Genomic DNA, 13738 nt, shown 5'->3' on the forward strand with positions numbered 1-13738 from the left:
TGGGATTTACCTGTGGTTTAAAGTGTTTTTCTCTTTTTAGGTTTTTGAAGGAACCTGTGCTGGTGCCAAACTCCAAACAACCTTTTGTAGAATTCCTGATCCAGGTTTTTAGGAGCGCAGACAGAAGAGGTCAAGATATCAGTGTATTCACACTTTTAAAGTAGCTTTGGTACCATCTTTATAACAAATGCTCTGTCTGTATTTTATATTAATGAAGTGAAATGTTTCTCAGGTTTTTTTTTATTATTATTAATAATTACAGATGTTTAGAAATAATCATATATTCAAAGCTCTGTTTGAAACCTTTGTCCTTGTGTTTTATTTTTTGTAAAATTAATATAAAAATTAAGGGGGTTCCCAAAATGTACAGCTTTATAGTCACTGGACCTTTCATCACGAGATCAGTTCTATCCCCAGTGATGCCTCAGTCTTCTGGAGGCCAACAGTGTGGAAGCAAATCTGTCTCATCAGACTTTTACCACCTTTGAATTTGTAGCACCGAATTTTTTTGAACTGAAGTTATGCATCTGAAATATAATTGCTCTTGAATAGAACTTGTGAATTTTCAAGAACATGTTTTCACTGTTATTATTGAAGGTTAATAAATTCAGATAAAAAATTCAAGCTCAAAAAAATTCAAACAAAATATTTCGAAGTTGCTCAAATTCGGTAGACGACACCAAAATACGAGTTACAAAGAATTCAGATACACATCCGGGACACCAAGGGTGAGCAATCGATTCATTTGGATTTTCTCTTTCACCTTAAATTATTATAAAATGCATTAGTTGCATTCTGTCGCCGCTAGATGGCGAAATATAAACACAACTTCCATACCGTGGAAAAACTACACGTTTAGCTTCCTTCCACGGATATTTTTTAATTGTCAGATTATCAAGAATCTGAAATTGATCTTACAGAAGGTGTAGTACAAATATAATATCCCAAAGTGCAGAGTTTAATTCATAAAGTTGTGTTTGTTTAAACACTGAATGTCGGTGTGTATATTCACAATTCGCTTTTATATGTGTAGAAAATAAATATATCTGATCTAATGAATATCCTTGATCTGAGAATCAGAAATTATAACAAGCCTGAAAAGGTACATCACTGCATCCTTCAAAAACGCCTTGTCTCTGTATGATATATAATAAAGGCATGGTCTTGTAATTATTCTATAAACATTTACGTATATTCAGTGTATTATAATCTGTTGGATGAACATTTTTAAATCAATTAATTCAAGCTGAAGTTTCATGAAATTATACAATATTTTACATTTGTTTTTTCTACAAACATGAGCATTTAATCCACTGTAATAAAAGCTATGGTGATATATTCTTTTCAGCTAATGACCAGAATTAACATGAATAAATATAATCTAACCAGAATACTGCTTCTGTTCTGTTCTCATTTTTCGGAGATATGTTTCAGCGTTGATCAAGGGCCATATCAAGTGCCAGTAAAAATTTTAGACGTTTGCGTTATTAAGGCTAACTTACTTCATTTACGTGCGTAAATAAATATATATTCCTTTCTAACTTTGTAGTTTTCACTGCCCTTATAACCCTATGCGCCCTTTACGTTGGTGTGGATGTTACTCGGATGTTAAGTAACAGAAGACAGATACAGTTCAGAGTCAAAAGTGACGACATCAACAAACATGGCGGCGGTGGAGGAGGTGCTGATAATATAAATGTACTTACTGCAGCAAAGTCAAAGGATCAACAGCGGTTTAAAACGACTGTGGTCTGTGAGGCCATTAAATACTTTGCGACGTGTAAATGGAGAATTATGTTCACTTATTTTGCCAGAGGTCGTGTTTCTTTGGTATAATCGACTGCACTGACCCCGCGGTTTCCAGCGATAACTGCTCCGTTCTGTACGCATCCGTAAGTTCTAAAGAGAACCTGCGCGGTCTGCGACCGCAATAAAGTTGGCTCAGCGTTCGATATTCGCCAGACATTCACCCACGAATATCCTGGTTATTAAAAAAAACAAAATGTACACGCCAAATGACTATTTCAGTGCAATTACTGCATATTGTGAACTTATTCACACACACTGGCGTTCAATGTTTTTACTGCTGTAATATGTGAAAATATCATTATGTGATTTACAGATGAGTTCTTTCTGGCGGAGAAGCGCTTTAGCGACGCAACTTCTTTTCAAAATAAAAGTCTTGGGTATCAGCCATTTAAATATCAGCATTTAAATACGTAAACCCTGTAACACACTTTTGAAAGCTGATTGAACATCAGCTTCCCCATGTGTTATATGTAAACCTTGTAACAAATTTGTGAAAACAGATTCTATGTCAGATTTTCTATATTTTCTGTTTCTGAACTAGGAAAAATGAGTTTCACAACTAAACGACATGACCCACGGACCCAATTTCAGTCCTATGGTGTAGTACACCCAAGGACCAATACATTTCATGCTCATTTGGACTTGTGAACCTTGTAACAAATTTGTGAAAACAGATTCTATGTCAGATTTTCTATATTTTCTGTTTCTGAACTAGGAAAAATGAGTTTCACAATTAAACGACATGACCCACGGACCCAATTTCAGTCCTATGGTGTAGTACACCCAAGGACCAATACATTTCATGCTCATTTGGACTTGTGAACCTTGTAACAAATTTGTGAAATCAAATTCTATGTCAGATTTCCTATATTTTCTATGGGTTGATGGGTGTCACAATTCAATGACATGACCCACGGACCCAATTTCAGTCCTGTGATTAAGTACACCCAAGGACCAATACATTTCATACTCATTTGGACTTGTGAACCTTGTAACAAATTTGTGAAAACACATTCTATCCGAGATTTCCTATATTTTCTGTTTCTGGACTAGGAAAGATGGGGATCAAAATTAAGTCTTCAAACTGCACATTTTATTTAGGTTGGTTGTAGATGCTTTAAAATATATATTTTTGAACATAAAATTATGCACTATCCTGTTGAACTACAGGAACTGTTATTTAACTATTTACATCAACACACACAGGGACATATTACACATCAGTGCAGTGTGGACAGTGCAGGTCCTGTCCAGTTTGAGAGAATGTCTCCCATTCTTCTGGTGTCATTGCCAGACATTTGTGGTGGAGCCAGAAATTGCACACATTACACTGTATCAGCAGAGTAAATATAAAAAAAAAAAAGAGAGAAAAAGAAACATGTAATTTAATGTTATTTTTCAAATAACATTTTTCTCTTGATGAATAGTTTCCATAAATTCCCAACTCTAATGATCCTGTTGTAATACAGCTGCTTCAGTTTGTGATGAACTTTGCAAGTAGAGGTTCCAATAACTTACATTCATTGCTGCACAATGTGTTACATTAGGAATAGGAGGAAAGGTACTTACTTGCAAAGTTCTTCATGTTATAAAAAATGTTATTTGAAATATTTGATTTAAAAATAAATATACAGTCTGGGAAACCCAAGGTTAGAGTGATGTATGAAAATGTACAAAATAATTTGCTTGAATCCTACAAATAATCAAAAACACTGGGAGTGAACAGCAATTTATAATATATATTAAAATAAAAACTCAGGATAAAGATATAGAAATCAGTTAAAATGTCATAATTGATTTCTCTCCAAAATTACCTATTTCAGATAATCTGGATGAATTATGCCACATGTGCGCACGGAGGTATTATCCCTGTTATACACAGTGTGTCAGTATTCTGGTTTGTTGTAATAGATCAACGTTTGTCAGTCTCTAAATAACAGTCAATTACATGTTTCTTTTTTCTCTTTCTTTTTTATTTTATATTTACTCTGCTGATACAGTGTAATGTGTGCAATTTCTGGTTCCACCACAAATGTCTGGCAATGACACCAGAAGAATGGGAGACATTCTCTCAAACTGGACAGGACCTGCACTGTCCACACTGCACTGATGTGTAATATGTCCCTGTGTGTGTTGATGTAAATAGTTAAATAACAGTTCCTGTAGTTCAGCAGGATAGTGCATAATATGTTCAAAAATATATATTTTAGAGCATCTATAACCAACCTAAATAAAATGTGCAGTTCGAAGACTTAATTGTGATCCCCATCTTTCCTAGTCCAGAAACAGAAAATATAAAAAATCTTATATAAAATCTGTTTTCACAAATTTGTTACAAGGTTCACAAGTCCAAATGAGTATGAAATTTATTGGTCCTTGGGTGTACTTCATCAAAGGACTGAAATTGGGTCCGTGGGTCATGTCATTGAATTGTCACACCCATCAACCCATAGAAAATATAGGAAATCTGACATAGAATTTGATTTCACAAATTTTTTAAAAGGTTCACATGTCCAAATGAGCATGAAATGTATTGGTCCTTGGGTGTACTACATCATAGGACTGAAATTGGGTCCAGGGGTCATGTCGTTTAATTGTGAAACCCATTTTTCCTAGTTCAGAAACAAAATATAGAAAATCTGACATAGAATCTGTTTTCACAAATTTGTTACAAGCTTTACATACAACACATAGGGAAGCTGATGTTCAATCAGCTTTCAAAAGTGTGTTACAGGGTTTACGTATTTAAATGCTGATATTTAAATGGCTGATACCCAAGACTTTTATTTTGAAAAGAAGTTGCGTCGCTAAAGCGCTTCTCCGCCAGAAAGAACTCATCTGTAAATCACATAATGATATTTTCACATCTTACAGCAGTAAAAACATTGAACGCCAGTGTGTGTGAATAAGTTCACAATATGCAGTAATTGCACTGAAATAGTCATTTGGCGTGTACATTTTGTTTTTTTTAATAACCAGGATATTCGTGGGTGAATGTCTGGCGAATATCGAACGCTGAGCCAACTTTATTGCGGTACAAATGCGGACGAAATGAACGCAGAGTGCGGACAGAGGGCCTTTAGTGAAAAAGAAAGATGCAAACTTGCTCATAAATTCAGAGAAGTTAAAATATTAAACACTTTACAAATCTTGCTCTGGATTACAAGAGTAATTTGCAGTCTTTCGAGTGTATGTAACGTTTTAGAGCATTTAAAACGTCTAGACGTTTTAAGCACAACAAAAACACTTCACAAACCACAATTTCAGCTTTTCACAGTAATGTCAGTCTGTATAATCATTATAAACTATCAAAGCAGGAATAAGGATTGTAGGAATAACAGTCTGTGTTTATACCATTACTCTGTTCTCTACAGTGTTTTCACTGTTGTTCTGCAGATGGTGATGTGATTCTGGAGAGTCCTGTTCACTCTGTGTCTGAGGGATATTCTCTGACTCTCCACTGTTTAATTCGCTCCACAAAGTCCTCACACCTCCAAGTTGATTTCTATAAAGATGAAGTGCTTCTCCAGAAGCAGACGACAGGAGAGATGACTATCCATAAAGTCTCAAAGGCTGATGAAGGTCTCTACCACTGTAAACACCCAGAGAACGGAGAGTCTCCACGGAGCTGGATCTCAGTCAGAGGTCTGCTGCTTTCTGATTTATATTTTCATTAAACAATAATCTCTGTCCTATTTTATAGTGGTTTTATTGTGTGTGTGTGTGTGTGTGTGTGTATTAGGTGTGTCTGTTTCAGAATCTCCATTCTCAGTTCTCAGAGTGCTCAGTAGTCTCATGGCAGTGACTCCTTATTTGATAACCTCCATTGTGCTGGGGGTGAAATGCTACAGACTTCGAGGTAAGAACTCAGTCTTTCAGTCGTTTCTCAGTTTCTGTGAATCACACATTTCTTTATCAATCTGTAGCTGAATCAGAACATCTGATCAAAGTCTAATGTGCTGTGTTTATCGTGTATTTCACAGTTAAACCTGATGAGGTGAACACACCATACGCAGTGATAGAACTGTAGCATCTGACTGAGTGTTTGATACAGAGTTATTATAATGTGTACTACAACGGCTCATTTAGAGACACTCAAACAGAAAGGTCAGAAAAGTGGCTTTAAACAGCAGATCAGTGTCCAGCTTTATTTCTGCTGTTAGTGAGTGCAGTTGGATTAAAAGCAGGTGATTCAACTCCTGAGACTTTCGCTTTATTCGAGAAAAAATATCATAAATATTATGTTATTTTGTGGCGTACAAATGACTGACTGCTTCTTTAAACCCTCCTTAAAAGTTTTCACCAAGGCTTTTTATGTTTTATGATATTTCAGCAGTATTAGCTGTATTTTATTCAGTAATAGAATAAATATGATTATAGTGTGATTGTGTTTTGTATCTGGTTTGTGATCGTCAGTGTTCAAATAATGATCAGTGATTGCTGTCAATAATTAATGGTGTGGGTTGTGTTTATTCTGAACGACCAAGCTGTGGTAAATAATGTGATTTAGATCCTGATTCTTGTCACGGCTGTTCAGGACCTGTAAGAATATTTCAGCATCATGTTCTCTGTGGATTTTAGAGAATTTTAGTTATTTTTAGGTTTTTTAAAATTTTGTTCTATTTATTTCTATTTTGTTAGAAGTGACATCACTGCTTTAACATCTGAGATCCTAGAGATCCACAACAAAACACAACCATCTCCTTCAACCCAACAGAATGAGGTCTAGAGTAAAACCTGCTGCTGCTGAAAGGAGAATGTTTGTAGAATGAGGTCAAAAATAGTGCCCTTTTTTTTTTTTTTGATGTAGGTTTCTGCTTTCACAAACATTGACCCATATTCACTAAAGCGCTACAAGTTCAAGTTCATTAGTAAAATGAGAGCATCCAAATTAAATCTTTGTTGTATCTGCATTAAACTTGCATTTATGAATTCATTAATGATTCATTTCATATTTCAATTTCAAATGTAGCTCATTTCACATTTTATTCCTCTCACTATAAATCTGTATAAGCTCTGACCAGTAGAGGGGGCTGTGCGCTCACTGCGTGACCCCAAACTCCGCCCACGAGGACAATAATTGGCTCCGGAACTGCTGAATGCTCTTCTGTTATTGGCTCACTATGGAAACATCTGCATAAATGAAGGCACGTTTTATGGAGATGGGCGGGTCCTGTGTAAATAAGGTAGTGATAAGTCCGTTAATGACGTAGTGTTTATGTGATTCAGGATGGTCAGAAATGCCCTTCTACTTTGATAAAATGATTACTGGGTTTTTACTATGTACTCATAATTGTACACAACAAAGTAGTTACTTACATCCAGAAACAAAATAGTTTAAAAGTGTTAAAGTACAAAGTATTCAGACAAATCAAATGACTACATAAACACTTTTGAACTAGTTGTTGTATCATGGAGCAGCTGCTGAGAATTCTCCACACTGCGCTTTATCTTTGTGACTCAACTTTTTTTTTTTTAACATGTGGACGATTAGAGAGAGATAAGGAGACAAGAATGTACTTAAAGTAAAAGAAAGTTTAATATTGATATTAAAGTTAATTTAAGAGCTATTTAATAAAATGTGACAGGATGTTACAGAGTTTACAGCCACCACCCTTGGGTCCTGACATTCATGTGGATGTTACCCTTACACATCCCACCTACCTAAGCATTAACACTCCACAGGTAAATACAAGATTTCATATTGCTGCAGTGTCATCTACTTTTCCTCAGTGGTTCGTTGTGTAGCTCTGTAATTTGTAGAAGTGTGCTTGAGTGAACCAAGAGTGGCTTGAAAAACTGCTGTTTTAAAATAACTACACCTCTGATAACGATAAAAATAGACCCCGGTTTAACCTTAATCTTATCTCTTAATCTGAATTTGTGACACACTTTATACTGTCATTGCCACGTGTCACAAATAAGCAGCTCACATTTAAATAAAGAATGGAAAGTATGTGACTTCATTAGACTAGAGTAAGTGTCAGACCAGGGTGGCACGGTGGCGCAGCAGGTAGTGTCGCAGTCACACAGCTCCAGGGACCTGGAGGTTGTGGGTTCGATTCCTGTCTTTGACTGTCTGTGAGGAGTTGGTGTGTTCTCCCTGTGTCCGCGTGGGTTTTCTCCCACGGTCCAAAAACACACGTTGGTAGGTGGATTGGTGACTCCAAAGTGTCCGTAGGTGTGTGAGTGAATGTGTCTTTGTGTCAGTGTTGCCCTGTGAAGGACTGGCGCCCCGTCCAGGGTGTCTTACGCCCAGTGGCTCCAGGTGGGCTCTGGACCCGCCACGACCCTGAATTGGATAAGCGGTTACAGATAATGAATGAATGAAGTATCAGACCAGAATATCTCATGAAACATTTCACACATATGTTTTAATCCCTCTGTGCTCTCTGGCCTCTTTATAACTCGTGAGACTTTTGTTTGATGTTTTACACACAGTTTTATGTCTTTGAAGGCGAGGGTTTTATCTCAGCAATTATCTAAATGACATTATATATTTTGATGATAAATTTTGGGCAGTTGGGTTCTGAATGTAAGTGCTCCGTGCCGTTGCAAGGGCTCCATCAACAGCAAACAACCCTCTTCCTGCTGGCGCCTTCTCAGCTGCCGTCTCGCCAGCTCCTTCCTCTGCGGTCTCGAGGTGCAGCATTGCTCTTCCTGCCAGTGATACTTTTTTCCACAGGCCCAAGCATCACCACTGTCTCCTCACCGGTTTGTTCCCTGTCCTTCAGTCCCCCTCCAGGACTGCAGTATATATGCACTCTATTGGGGTTCTGCAAATAGTGTAATAGGGTCCAAAAACATAGTTGACCATTTTCAGTGTGCTCAAACAATCAAATAATGTACTTTAAAATGTAGTGTACCACACGTGTACACAAGCAGATAGCAGATTACTCACTGTGTTTTGTGGCTAAAAAAACCTGTGCATGAAGTAGTGTCCGAAATCATTTACTACCCTCCTGAATTCAGTGACCCATAATAGTGCACTATATAGTGAATGAGGGAATAGTGAATAGTGAGCCTTTTTGACCACAGGGTCAGTGTGTGTTCTTACATTCTTGTGTTCTTGCTTGATGTCATCTTCCACGGCTGAATGTATGTTCAATACTGAAGAACACAAACGGCAAAAATGGTTAAAGTACCCAGATATTGTTCTTCTTCTCCAGAAAAAAATGAGAATGCGTTTGACCTCCAACGAGAGCGACCTGAAAACCCCATCACTCACTGCGGCAACATGAATTTGTTATTGCGAGGTGACTTCTCTAGAATGTTCTTCTGGAGACTGCAAGTCCATTCTTACTATTGAGAAACAGCCCTAATTCACCTTCACACATGACACTGACTGAATTCATTCACACGCCACACACACATCTGTCTGTATCTGACAAGTTTTCTTTGTTATAGGAAGTAAACACATTTTAACACATTATATAGTGGACTGTGTCCACGAACACAACTAACAAACCCAAACATGTAACATATGGATCCAGATATTGAAAATATTCCATTGGCAGTGGGATCATGTGTAGGGGGCATAAAATGCAGACATCATACATTCATTCATTATCTGTAACCGCTTTGACATCATACAGCGTGTCTGAAATAGCTTCTCTGTCCCTTTATAATGACATCATCATAAGAGATACATAAATCATAGACTTAAAGTGTATACATTCAGATAGCACTAGACTTCAGATTCCCACATATGAATAAACGTAGATGATGTTGTATTAAATATATATAAATAATACTGTATTAAGATTTGGATGTAGTCATTTGCTACAGGGATATCTTCAAAAAGAACAGTGAGAAAAATGTTTGTTTTAAAAAATATCTGGATCCTTGGGGATGGGGCCTAAATCACATTAAACCAACAATGTGAAAAGGCCGAACTTCCAGGAAAATGTAAAAGATTACTAATGGAAATTTTGTTCAAATATTACACCTAAACATACACCTGTAAAATCAGAGACAATAGCTCACCTGCAGCTGCACGGTTTGTGTTAGTTATCATCTAGTCTTTCAGCAGTGGACTCTGGACGCTGCTCACAGAACAATGTTGGCAGGAGATTGGTTGGTTGACTGTTCTATTGTCAGCAGTGACACTGAGGGGTTAAAAACTCCAGCAGTGCTGTGTGAGTCAACTGCACTAGCCCAACACACACTAACACCCCACCACAACCTCAGTGTAACTGCGGCACTTAGATTGATCCACCCTTACAATAATATCTGCTCTGTGGTGATTTGTTGGTGGATTGACCACTGAAAGGTGACAAAGGTTGTGAAAAATGTTTGTCAGATGTTTTTCTCCATTAGTGATTGTATTTGTGAACAAAGAGAGCAACATCACTGAGCCAGTAGTAAATGCTGGTGATGCACTTGACATATTCTACCAATATCATTCTATACAATCAAAAATAGTAGTACAACCCTTCATTGTGTTTACAGAGGAGCTTACAAAGACCCCCTCTGGCCCCCACTCTTAACCCATCAGATCACATCCTGCAGCACTGGTCTTCACATATCAATCACAGTTGAAATTAGCACAAGTGAACAAACAACCACAGCAACCATCAAACTGTGGCCGGAAAGAGCAGTTTCAGCACTGCAGGTCTGTTTTAGCTGCACTGAGCCCATGATGCCTCTTTTAGATCTGGTGAGAGAGTGGCACTCTGCAACAAAGAGCAACCTCACTGTTGGAATGAAGAACGTGTAAATAGTGATTGTCGAGAACAAAACAGAGTGTAGTGTAATATATATATGTATATATATATATATATATATATATATATATATATATATATATTTGTTTTTATAGCGTTGACCTTATTCAAACTCCTCCAATCTCTGATATTTGACTTAATGAAATTAATTAAAATTTATAATTGGCTTAAGCAATTAAAACATTAATAATTAGTTTGAGAATGAATAATAATCATGCTAAATGAGTACTTCAGGATTTTCAGGAAAATAATGAACAAATTGCAAACACTGTGACTTCAAATAATGAGAGTTTTATTAATAAAGAGAAGATATTTAATTAACATAGCATAGCCTTGTAATCTCCAGACATCAAAGCAGGGGAAGCCGATTCGACTGCGGCAATATGCTAGGCACTCTAACTTGTGACTAATGTGTTACTAACTAAGGTTTATCCATCCATCCATCCATTATCTGTAACCGCTTATCCAATTTAGGGTCGCGGGGGGTCCAGAGCCTACCTGGAATCATTGGGCGCAAGGCGGGAATACACCCTGGAGGGGACGCCAGTCCTTCACAGGGCAACACACACACACACATTCACTCACACCTACGGACACTTTTGAGTCGCCAATCCACCTGCAACGTGTGTTTTTGGACTGTGGGAGGAAACCGGAGCACCCGGAGGAAACCCACGCGGACACGGGGAGAACACACCAACTCCTCACAGACAGTCACCCGGAGCAGGAATCGAACCCACAACCTCCAGGTCCCTGGAGCTGTGTGACTGCGACACTACCTGCTGCGCCACCGTGCCACCCTAACTAAGGTTTAATTAATACAAAATTTATCAAGAACTTAATTCGATTTTCAGCTCTGGAAATGCATAAGTTTAGCTTACTTTTTCGTCGGTTTTCACCACTCGCTTGGATGCAGAGGCTCTCTGAGGTCCTGGGAGTGAAGGCGTCTCACTTAGTCTCGCGGTTTTTACCGCAGAAGCGTCCAGGCTGAGTCAGCGTGGAAATCCTTCTTAGTTGGTTAAGTTGTCTCGGGCGTACCCTGAGTGTGATGACGCAGGCGGCAGGATCCTCTCTTCGGCTTTCTGTTCGGAGTGGGAGAGTCCAAAATATGGACGTCTTAGACGAAAGGTTCGCTAGTTACTGCAGCTCCAGAACTGAAAATCGCTTCAATAAACTTACTTATTCTAAGACTTTCTGGTATCTCGGCAGTGTTTCCTTACTCTGGCCACGAATAAGTTCGCCTGCTTCGATCAGTCGTGAGATTAAACTTAGATTGGGCTATAAGACATAGACACGATTAAGAGAAAAGAGATATTCAAAACGCTCGACGCATTATTAAAACTTCATACGATCAGCTAATTCAAGACGTCTCTTGTGAGCTTCTCTGAAGTCTGAGATTTTTCTTTGTTTCGTTGTCGGCGTGGAGAAGAAAGCGTCTCTTTGTTGTTTCAAAGTTTCTCGGATTTTCTCGCTGTTATTGTTGTCTTTTCTTCTCCGTGAACTGTTACTTCTGTTCTGTCGAGCTCTCGTGGTTCTTCTTCTCTGCTAACTGCTTACTGCTTTGTGAGCAGTCGAGCTGCTGTTTTTCAAAGTCAGCGCGATCACGCCCTAATGGGAGGCGTCCTTTCCTGATTGGCACAAATTCAGGCTCACGTGACTGACTTTATGAGACAGAAAAGAGGGAAGGCTGGATCAAAGATCTTTTAAACAATAAGTAATATTGTTTAGTACGTTGTTTTACGTCCAATTCATGATGATACGCTGGAAAAAAAAAATATTAATCCGTTTTCTCTTATTCAGAGGTAGAACTTCTTTTCATGATAGAAACAATCAACAATATACAACATTTCATTAGGAGGTAGGCATTCATCTGAGGGTACAGAAAGTGACATTAATACATTTGTTTATACACAAATAATCAGAGTTTGACTATTTTCCGCTATTGTTTTAGGCGACCCCGAGCGAGGCGTAGTTTCGCCAGTGTCCATTTGGGGTCGCTGTTGGTCCATGTGTAGGTTGTCGTTTAGATGAGTCAATGGGGTTCAACTCGAGGTCACCCCTTCTAAACATCTGCTGATTCCCGTGGGAGATAACGAGAGACATTGAGGTGCCACTTTGTCATAAACGGGATTATAACCCTTCCTTTTGTTTGAGGTTCCTGTCTCTTAAAAGCATTATAAAATAGGTTATCTCCTGAAGAGAGGGGGTCGTTGGGACCATGTTACTTGAAAGTGTCCCTCTCAAGTCCTTTGATGTTTAGCTTATGTGTGTGCGGGCTGTAGGGTCTTGCACCCCCGCGGGCACAAATAATCCTGTGGAATGTGACTTGGTCGCAGACGAAAGGTCTTCTTCAGAATGGAAAAGTTTTAATTCAAAACTTTTCATTTCTTCATTTCGATCTGGTTGTCTGGTATTTGGTCCATACTCCACTACATTACCCCCTTTCTTTTCAGTTTTATGGTTCGTCAGGGATCATGGAGCTGAAAAGAACCTTTGCTGTGGAGGAAGGTGAGATCAGCAAGCATATTCAAACACATTTCCAGAGCTGATGTATTCCTATTAGTGTATGGGTGTATATGGAATGTGTCTGTTTGCATGCTGAAGGGATCCTAATTATTTAGGGGTAGGTCTTGTTCAAACGCAACCTCGAGAGCTGATTCTTCGACATGGCCTTTGGCTTCATATCTAAAACTTGGGGGTTCACCTCTCTGGGCTCTTTTATGTCTAACGAATTTAACCATTTTATTAGACCAAGTTTCTAACCTGCTCTGGAGGGCTCGAGTGCGTTTGAAGTAGAACCAAGCTATACTAAAGGTCAAAAGATATCCTAATCCTACCAGGGTAACTAGTAAGGTGTCCGGGGTGGACCATGCATAGGTGACAGGCTGAACTGGCCATAGGGGTTGAGACGACAGTTCTCTAAGAGTGTTATCTATGGGGGTTAGGTCAATGACTTGGGTTCCCTCATATTCTAGGCGAGTTAGTGTTTTAGTATCTAGCTCGATGGTGTGTTTGGAGAAGAACTCTGAGATTTCTATGTCGCTCTCATATTGGTCAGGGTTTAGGTGATACAGGGCCAGGTCTCCTACATGTAAGATTGCGTTTACGGGGACGTCTACCCAGAAGGTTTGGCTAGGAAGGAGTACCCTTTCTGAGGTGTCATGTTGATCATAGGTTAGTAGGGCCTCTCTAAAGGGGATGTTAAC

Source organism: Hoplias malabaricus, chromosome 14 (assembly GCF_029633855.1).
Source record: "Hoplias malabaricus isolate fHopMal1 chromosome 14, fHopMal1.hap1, whole genome shotgun sequence".
Taxonomy (NCBI): Eukaryota; Metazoa; Chordata; class Actinopteri; order Characiformes; family Erythrinidae; genus Hoplias; species Hoplias malabaricus.